Here is an 11,202-nt window from a genome sequence, read left to right on the forward strand (position 1 = left end):
AGTTGTATAGTTCTTAACAGTGGATGTGACTATCCATGCTTTCAGCAAACTTCGGAGTCTGTTTCTGTGGGACATAACACCTTTTTACATATTTTTACATATTTGCATATGCATTGGATTAACTACACTTGCTGATGGCTGATTTTCTTGTGGGTCACTTCTTTTTGCCACCCAGAACAGCCTGGGCACCTTGCCACACTGGAACAGTTCCTGGGTCTGTGTGCTGACTGCCAATCTGAGGAGCTAGCAGCACCACCTGCCTTCCTTGGGGATGGAGGGAGATCCTTCAGCTGAGCACTCCCTTCCTATGCCCACCAAGAAGGGGCAACAGTTAGTGCAAAGGCTCTGCTACAGCACTGGTGAGTTAGAGGGGAAAAAAACCAACCCCCCCTACTCTTTGGCAGGGAAGTAGGCAGGTGCAACTTTGCACCTGCAACAACAACAAAGGAAGAGCAGTTGTGGAAAATCTATGTAGCTAGACAAAGATAAAATTATTTGGCTTCCTACAGTGCAGACGTCTGAAGTACTTTCTGTTAGGACCATGCATGCAGCTAGGTGAATTATAGAAAATAGATTAGATTATGATCCGTATACCCTCATTTAATCTATGGAAAGAGTAATATGCATGTAATCAGTTGCTAAGTGATGTTTGTTTGTGACATTGTAGTAATTGCTTCCAAATATATATTGTGCTGGTTGAAATAAATGTATTTGTTTTGTTGTGCAGAGCTATGGAACAGTATTTCTGCCTTATGAAGTAGCACCTTTTTGTGGATTAGAATCACTATAGATGTGTTACATTAATGACAAAAGCCTGATAAATAAATATTTAACTAAACTGATTTTTTAGCTGTAGGGCCATGGAAGGGAAAATATATTTGATCATCATTAGGACTGAGGTCATCTAGTTTTTATCTCCTAAGTATCAAACACACTCAAGAATCAACAAGCTTAATAATTTTAGTAACAAAAAAAGAATGCCTTTTTCAGTTGTGCTAATATATCTAGCTATTTTTTTAAAAGACGCAAAACATGCATACCAGTGTGAAGGAAAGTTTTTACGTAGTGACACTAATGCAAACTCATATTCCTATGTAAAAGGGTAAGAGGATCATAAATACTAATGGGGAAAAGAGGTCTTCTGTTTTCATGATGAATTACATGCAATTTTTAGAAAAGGAATTAGGATATGTGCCTATCCACCCAGAAACTAGAGTTCACAGACTGAATTTCAGGAAACGTGGTGCCAGTTTTTCATTGAGTAACATTTGTGTGGTCCTAGTGAGGGTAATGGGGTTCTATGAGGTGAAAGTCCATGCGAAAATGGGCTCAGGCTTTCTAGAGGTATGTAGAAACCATAGGGCCCAAGTCTGATATCTTTGGCAGTGATTTGAATTTAAATTATATTAAAGTCTATTGATTTCAGTGGATGAACCGTGAATGTATACCTATGTAAATGTAGCTAGAGTCAGATCACCCACAGCTACATCCAGCCCTGCAGCTGTGAAAGAGTCAAATTCTGATAATATGGGTTCAGTGCTTTTGGTCTGTTTCATTTCTATATGCAAATGCTCAGTCTGCAGGGAAACAAGCTCCCATCTTGTCTGCTTCCCGTTTCAACTCAACAACTCTTTGCAAATTGCTTATTCTGCCCTTTTGCAGTTCATCATCAAATGGGACACAATAGTAACTGTTCATGATCCCAGTAAAACAAGGAAAACAAGTCTTCACCTGAACTTCAACCAGAACAGACTTAGATGACTGGAAAAAAGCTTAGTTCTCCTATTAGTTGGCTGGTCAGAAGCAACAATTAAAACCAAAGAGCAAGAACGCTTTGTCACTGAAATTCAAAGCCACACACATTTGTCAAGCAAGAAAGCATTTAGTTGCTGTAGGCACTTGCCTGAACATACCCATTTTAAAATTTGATCACCTACATAAAATAAGAATAGGATCACATCATTTCATTGGCTGCAAGTCATAACCTTTCTTTAAAACTGTGCACTACCTTAAAGTCTTCTGAATACAGCAGGCAGTAAAATCCTGATGTTATTCATATATCACCTAGCTAGGAACAACAGACAGTCTCCTGGGGTGAAGCTCTTTGGTTAGCATGGCAGATCCAGGATTTTGCAGCCCAGCCAGTTCAATTTTCCCCTGGGTAACAGGGAAGTGCTTGAGGGCCAGGCTGGGCACCCAAATCACAGAAGTACACTGCCTTCTCTTCTGACATAGCTGGCTGGCACCTGTGGCTCTGGCATTTTAGATGCAAGGGTGCCTAAATTAGTCTGACTTGTTAAAAGGCTAGGGATGTTTCTCTCCTGAAGACAACATCCTATATCACAGAAAACATCTAACATGAACAGAAAGCTGCAGTCTGCCAGGGGAGTGCAGCTGATCTGCAGGTTGACTGCCTCACATGGGAAGCTGCCTCTGACTGCCATTTTGCTGTATGCTTCTTCCTACTGGATAGGCTTATTCCTTACAAACGCAATTCAAAAGCAACCTGCAGAATTACTAAACCAATGAATCACTAAGACTAGATGGTCTGAATGTGAAAATACAGAAGAGAATTTAAAAACAGGCAGGAAAGCCCTGAGGGGTCAGACTCAATGCCATGCTGATGATGGACTCCAGGAGAAGAATCTATTAATACTGCCTGATAAGCTTGCTCATCCAGTTTATTGTAACATACAGGTAAACATACAAGAAAACTGTACTACAGTAAGTTTTAGAACAGAGATAAGGCCACAATTATGAGTAAACCTATGCACACCCACTTAATTCTGTAATACAAGCTGTGTACAATTTACAGGGTATAAAATGAAGCATATCCATGACTTGGCTTATATTTTCCATTCAACCTTATTTCTTCCACACCTGTAATTAATGTTACACTGAAGCACAACCAACTGCCTCCAACATCTACCAGACTGCTCCTATCTCAGGATTCATACCAGGAGCTCCACTTGTTTGAAATATCCAAAACCAAAGAAGTTTGCTACTGTCCCAAAGAGCCAATGGAAAGATCATAGGGCAGCTTGAACCAACCTCTCCCTTTAACTAATAGACTATGGGGAAAAGAAGATTGTCCCATATTATAGATACTACTGGTTTGAGTACATCAGGATGTATTACCACATCAGGCTTAGTGCAGATTCTAAAGGACAGCATATAAGGAATTAAGGTTCATCCATCTTTTCTCTTCATCAGCTCTGTGAACCTGGCAGGATTTTTATCCTCTTGCTTTTTGTTGCTTGTTAATTTGTTTCAGTCATTCTCTTCTGGCTCTCTTCTAGCCTAGCAGACTTTTTAAAATACAAGTCTGAGAATGAATTAAAAATATAAATCAGAAGGAAGGAGTTTAGCTTTGTTAAGTTCACAAGCTGCACCATTTATGCACATACTGAGAGACTACAAAATGTATACCATTTGAAAGGAAGCAAGCCCCAAGTAATTAACCTCAAATACTGTAATTATCAGTGTTTTTTTCCCCAGACTATTAAGAAATCATTTCAATGACCATTTTGTTATTATGGAAACCCCTTAATATGAAACACTACAGGTTAGCAATGTTAATAGCAGATGAGCTTATGTGGTCACAGAAGGTCTTATAGTGATGGATCAATGGATCAGTGGTGTAACTGGCACACAGCCATCAGTTCAGGGCTTTTTTTAATTTTAGAGACATTTCTTGCAGAATCTGGCAAAGTTTTAAATTTCATTTTCATATAAAATTAAATGGAAAAACAGTGGTATGCTTTCCTTAGGTTTACTCAGTGCAGTATTTCCTGACTGAAGCAACAGTTGGTCTTGGTCACAAATACAGAAAGGCTCATAATTTCCCACTGCACAGCTGAAAATAAAGGTGCCCTCATTTCTCACTCCAGCATACACTTTAACTTTGTAAGAATGACAGGCAGTCTGTACACACCACTTAGGTTCGGTGACTGTGGTTCTCCTCTGCTCCTTTCCTCCTTTTCCTTGACCCCCTTCAGATCTCATTTTTAAGAAAACAAAGTTAAATTTAGTTTAAGTGACCAGTGATATTACCCAAATTGCCCTTACTTTGTTGAAAGGCCAGTGGACCATTCTGCTGGACTAGTCTTTCAAGTCTCTAAAGAAAACTAACGGGATTTAAATGCTACGAGCCCAGTGCCAACATTTTGCATGTACGTAACTATGAGACACTGTTCTCTGGCTCCATTTCCACATCAAGCCTTTTTGGCATTGATAGCTGAATGCACTGAGCTACATCAGTGCTTCAGGGACCACTTCAGAGCAGGTACTCTGCTTGACCTGCTGGTGTGTAGGCTTTCAAAGATAACAAATAGATGAAATGAAAAATTAGAAATAAATGTTGGAGTCTGCTAGAAATTCAGTTAGCTGATAACATGGAAGATTATGCAGATAGGACATGGTTGCTATACTCACATGAAAGTATAAACTCTTGTATCCTCATTTTAACTTTAAAGCATGAAAATAAGACAAAATGCACTCAGTGTTTGCCTCAAAATGATAAACCACACGTTTGTAGGACATGTATGATTTTTCCTAGGCCAAATTGTTTTTTATTATATTCACAAGTATTTGGAGGTTCTCAGTAAGAAGAGCAAATGTCCAGTACACCCTATAAGGTTGCCAAAACCTAATGGTCCCCCTTAATATTTGAAGATGGAGCAGAAGAGAATGTGTTGGCTCCATCTTACCATAACAGAGTCTTCAGCTACCACACCAGAACCACCTGTGTCCCTAGCTGTCTGTGCCCCAGGCTAAGAAATGCCTTTTTCCTTTGCATTATATAATCATTAATAGCAATAATTTAACTGATTTATTGTAATGACAAACCCGTCAGGGAACTACACAAGCAATTAAAAATACAATCCTGCAGAAGGCATCATGAAACTGATAACATAAAATGAACTAAGTTATTAAGTTTCCACTTTGAAGTCTTATGAACCTATAAATATATAGTGGTGAAATATATGAAGTTATTTTTCCCAAATGTAGATAGCTAGTGCTGGAATATGTTGAAAAATAAGGTATATATTGAGAAACAAGGGACACAGGCTTCACTCCATAGGTCTGAATAACGCTTTGCAAAATGGATTATGCAAAAATGTCTCTCATGCTAATAATAAGAAATTCTTTGCTCTCAGGGATGGTGTATTCCTGGGATTGAGGTCATGTGTCCATACTTGGATTTTTCCGGAACCAGAGAATTGCATTGTAGTTGCTGATTCTGCAATAAAAATGCTAGCAATATTGTTAACCGACTTCCTCTCCCAATTTCTGTTGGTAATACAGCAATTTTTCTACCTCCAGGATTATATTACCTGCCAACACAACCACAAATGGCCTGGAAAAGAAGGGAATTTTATTGCACTGCTTTAGGCCATGTCTACATTGGGTTTTGAACCACTTTAACTGTGGTTAGCTTGCATTAAAGTAGCTGGTGCGTACATCAGACTGGTTTTCAAAGTGATGTAGTACCTCAGGCTACACTAAGCATCCCTCCTTAGAGCAGACATTAATCCATTTTGCAGGGAGCCTGTTCCCTGTGGAGTTCATGTGGCCCTAGCTGCTCTGCTGCCACAAGCCCTTTACTCAGTAACTCACTCTGTACTAAGCTGCCTTGATATTTCTATGTCTCCAGTGTGTTGAGATTGCCTTGGCTAGATGCACTTTCTGTTTAATTTTCAGTAGCCCTACAGACATCAACATATCAAGTTTATATATCTGCTCTAGGACACATGTATCTCTCTGGGTTTCTTCATGGATCCATGCATAGTTAAACCTGACTGTGCTTGCCAGAGACACATATTCAGCCTCGCCACAGTAAGATATCCCACAGCGTAGATGCTTTCAGGGAATTGCTAGAGCAGAAGGGCAAAAGGCTGACCAAAGCTTGACTCAAGGCTGATTCAAAGCAAAGGACTCTGGCAAAAGTGCTGTAATACAAAAGGCCACAATGGAAACACAAGCAAAGATCCTAGACATGAGACGATGACTGTATTTTTGTACCCAAGACACAGAGAAAGCCAAAACTAACATGGTGCATATTGTCTGCAGCAGCACTGTGATAAGTACCCACAATGGAACTGGCAGGCTCTGGGAAACCACTGAGAGCACCAAGCACACCATGCATACATGAGTTCTGACCTGGAAGAGAATTACAGGGTGGCTGAGACTCTGCAGATGTGGTGGAGACACACAGAGCCCCAGAAGGACAGCCACACTGAAACATGAACTCAACAGCCAGCTAAAAACCACCACTGGGACTTGCCAACAAGTATGATGTGCTATATTGTTACACAAGTGCCCATGGGGATTTCAAAAAGTTTGTTTTTTTTGTTACAAGCTACATTGCAGGAGATAGCCTTTTCTACCTGCCTTTTAAGCCCACTCGCACAGACACCACCTTTGTCATTTTGTACATGATATTCATAGCTTTCTTCTCACTGTCTCTCCCCTGCTCCAAAGACTGGGTCCTTCCTCTACCTGAATCCTATCCCCACTTTTTATTTCTGATTTAGGGTACATTTTGCATTTAGGGCTTCTAAATGCTCTGAGAGGAGTGCAGCTGTGCAGAAACAAGAAGAGGGGGCAGGACTCAGCCCTTGAATCACAGCACCCTCATTCTGAGGAGCTGCTGGTGAAGCCCTTGCTCCTCACAGCAGCTATGGGGTGAGTGGCCACCCAGGGATGCTGCTGGATCAGGAGCAGCAAAGTATCCTGCCACAGAGGATGTTGGTTTGGGACAGGAGGGGGAAGAAAGGAGAACAAAGACAGAATCCTCCCTGCCCTCCTCCACACAGCAGAGTGAGGGTACAGAGGGGACATGCACCACACCAAATCCTGTCCTGAGGCCAACCACTTTGCTGTGGCCTCTGGCCACCAGATGAGGAACAACATAGTTCCCAAGAGATGCTGTCCTCACTACCTTAGAGCTCTTCAGAACTGGAAGAGTTTTTCAAGCTCTGAGGGTTTACTTCCTCTTTGCCACAGTACATTTTCACTGTGTCTTAATGATTCAGTTATGAAGCATTCTTTCTTACTCTTCACTGGGGACAAACAGGCCAAGCATAACAAGGGAGTTTTTGCACTTATAGCTGGAGTAAAGCACTGCCAAAGTTCCGACTGATGTTAAGTCTGCTGACACGCAACAGCTACATCCAGTTCTGCCTTCATTAAAATCAACTACAGGACCTGTTCTGCAAGCCCCTATATGTAAAGCCAGTGTGAGGGGTGTTCATCGCTTCCACGCAGTGACCCTGCAAGCTTGAATGGAAGACCAGGACCCCCCCACCCACCCCGTGTGTGTTTCTATGGCAGAGATTGAAGTTAGACAGGAAAATGGCCTGCAAAGCCAGGTGAGCTATCAGTAGCCCTTGATTAAAACTCTTGAATTTAGACTGCCTGGATATTCAAATTTCAGATAAAGAGGAGAGCTCTTGATTCTCACTCCAGTTCTTTTTCAAGAGAGAATACTCTTTTCCTTTCAAAATGCAACAAAAGATAGTAAATTTTATTTGTTCCAACCTTTTGTATGAATAAATGAGGGCTATAATTCCTGGGCAAATGAAAATAATATATCACAATGTTGCCTTTGTGTTTGTCTTTTATGCTGCAAGTTCTTTCCTTTACTCTTGAATTGGCTATGAGCAAAGGGAGTGAGGAGAGCTGCAAAGACAATCTTCAGGCCTCTGTATGCATAAGTATGAATCATTAGTAGTTACTGGTTTATTTGCCTGACAACAAGCATCTAGTGCCAGGTAGGTACCCAGAGTTGTCTGCCTGGGCTCCACGCCGCTGTTCCAGAAAGCTACCCGAGTAGTCTGCCTGAAGTCCTCCACTGCATCTCCTCTCTAACCCTCATTCTTGATACCCAAATATCTCAAACTGCACTGGGTGTTTTCCTTTGTTCAAGGTACCTAAATCCACTATTTTTAGTTTCTAAGCAACAATATATATCAGTATGCAACACGGTTTCACAGTTGAAAAACTTGTCCTGAATAAAGCCATTAGGTACATATAAATACAAAAATCCCTCTTAGTCCTAGAGGCTCCATCTTCTGCTATAGATTGTGGTCCCTGTTGTGAGGCAGCAGCAAACAATTCAGTCTCTGACCGCCCATCTCTAATACTGTCTTTGTGGACCTAAGAAAAGGCCAAGCACTGATTTTACATAAGAAATTAATTAAACTTTGAGCCAGCTAGTGTCGTGGTATTAAATATCTTGCACATCTTTCAATACCAAAGCACAGAACCATTCCAACTAAATATAGAGTTCTGCAACCAAATCTGGATCCCACTGAAACCAAATGGTAGGACTCCCACCAGACTTCAGTGGACCTGGGGCTTGCCCTATACAGATTGTTAGGAATGCAGTTTTTTATGGTTTGGTTTCCTAGGGGAATGGGATTTATGCAATCATGCTGTGTGTTTAAGCATGTCAGTCTACCCCAGTAACTTTGTACCCACTGGACAATTTCAAAAGAGAGCCCAAAGACATTGAATTTCTACGAATTCAGTAGAAACAAGAAGATGGGTGGCAGAGAGAGACCCTATCAGTGCCCGGTGAAGGCCATGTGGCAAACTGAGCTCACTCCTCATTACACATCAGATAATCCATGTGGGAGATGCAGGACACCAGATTTCTTTAGACCTGGAGCAGCTCGATTTTGTTGCTTTTTTGCTATTCTACACTTAAGATTCAAGAATAAAATCATCTTACCTGAAACAATTAAAGTGATTTGAAATAACATCTTGACTAGTAAGGTACTGCAAAAGCTGAATGATCCTCCCTCTTCTCATCTCTGATTCTTGGGCAGTCATTGATACACTCTATTAAATTATTCTTACACTTGCATCTCAGTGACTTTAACAGTTAAATCAAGAGGAATTTAGTTCCTAAATATTAATTTTTATTTTTTTTTATATAAACTTAGGAGCCAGTTTCAGCTTTGATCCAGTGATAAAGACATATTCCTAGGGGAAGATCTGAAATTTATAGCCATGACTGTACATTTTCTGAGCTTTTATATTGGACTAACACTGAGGTAAGTATGGGGCCTCTCTTGGTCTCCTTGGACAAAACTCACATTGGCTAGAAATGCCACATAATTTATGAATTCAGTGTCCAGAAAAATTTCAGCCTATTAGTTTTTAGATAGAGTAGAACTGTGTAAGACCCATATGAATTACAACTACTCTACAGCAAAGCCTGTTGCTTTTATTTTATTTTCTGCTATGCATCCTTCACACTTGAAGAGCCAATAACCTGTGGTCAGGCAAATGGCCTCTTTTGGGCTACACTTACAATTTTATTAGGAAAACACAATTATAAAAGTGTCCATTTAAATTCATAGACACAGGTCACTAAAAAGCCTATTTTACACTGGAAAATTACACTGCATATATTCTTCTGAATAAAGCAGATGATACTCTACAGACAAATGAATAATTTATTCTGAATTGTACCCCGACAGTAGTGCTTTCACAGCCATTTCTTTCTTTGTGTCAAAATTGTTGGCTATTTTTTTGGAACATACTATAGTTCTAGGACATCTGCATTCACAGAACCATCCTTTCTTACTGTGCACAATCCAATATGAGGAATATTCCTAAGATATAGCTCAGTGACAATTAAAGAATTAAAATCTTTAGTAATACTAAACAATTTTACAGATTTTTTTTGTACTTGCTATGACACACAGTTTGAGGACACTACCTAGTGTTGACAACTTCCACTGATTTTAGATGAATTTATGCATAAATTAACATAGACACACATGCATGTTTGTGTGCACACATGCACCCACACAACCTTGAAGTCTTTACTGCATTGCAATCTGCAGACAGTTTTGCATTATCTGCAGTTGCATCAAGATGTCTTTTTTAATGATTCACTTTTAAAACTAAAGGCATTTTCTTCATATTTATTTCTTCTAGGATTCAGTGCTCTGCTTCTGACAAAAATAAATCAGTTGCCAGTCTCAACAAGAGCTATATCCTTAATAACTATAAAGGTGCCTTCCCTATATTATAAAATGCTATCTGTTATTGTGAAGCAATCAGTTTTCTTAGTAGATTATACACAGTAATCTGGTACTTTGAAGTAATATTCTTTATAAAGTGGAACAGCTGTTTCCTGACAGATGTCAGGAAAAGCAAAACAAAAAGTGTTAAAGATTTATAAACAGAGTTTATCATAAAAAGATTTAAAATTAGAGTTTATCTTACTCTAGGAAGAACAATTGTGATTACAGCAATTATACAGTAACTGCAAACCATGTTATTTTAAAATTGTTATTGCCTGCCTTCAAGTGAGCTGCTGCTGACACCATGACATGATCAACGAGGCTTGTTAGGGAAAATTCTATATAACAAGTCACAATTTTACTCACAGAGCATCACTGTTTCACAGTGTTCCAGACACTATTTATACCACTTGCAACTACCAGTCCTTAAACACCTTCCATATTCACTGTGAGGAATAACCTTGAAACAGGAAAGATATGGGTGATTTGACAGCTGTAGCAAGACACAATGTGATCAAGATTCCCCAACAGTGAAGTTAAAATATTTTAATGGAACTACAATAGTTGATCAAGGAGACATGCAGTACTCATGGGTACAGAAAGAGGATATTCAGGGTCCTTATATCTGCCATAACACACTAACAGGGACCCATGAGTACACTACAGCCAATTTACCTCAGTTTAAGTGAATTACAGAACTTTAAATTATTAGAGACAACCAAGTTTCTTGCATCACCTAATGTCTTTCTTACCCTGATGGTTCTCCACTGTCACTTTTTTTATGAACTATGCAATTACTACTTGGTTTGGGCTCTATCTAGGGCTTTGTATCATATAGAACAGAAACGATAGAGAGATTTTCTTAGGAAAGCATGAGAAAAGTTGCAGCTTTCCTGCATGATGTCTTGGCACCATGATTCTGGGAGGATGACCCAAGCATAGTACGGCAGATGATCAGTACTTCCAAACCCTTATATTCAGTGAAAGAATCTGACAGTTGAGGGCTCCAACATGAGCTTATAAAAATATAAAATGCATCTTGTTTTTTTTTTCTATTGGAAAATAAGGTAATTTTTTTTTTTTTACAGGAAAATTACTATAGGAACTATTACATAAATGACATAATCATGTATATCCCACATGAGACTGGAAGATTAAA

The sequence above is a fragment of the Strix uralensis genome, chromosome 9 (genome assembly GCF_047716275.1).
Source record: "Strix uralensis isolate ZFMK-TIS-50842 chromosome 9, bStrUra1, whole genome shotgun sequence".
NCBI classification, from domain to species: domain Eukaryota; kingdom Metazoa; phylum Chordata; class Aves; order Strigiformes; family Strigidae; genus Strix; species Strix uralensis.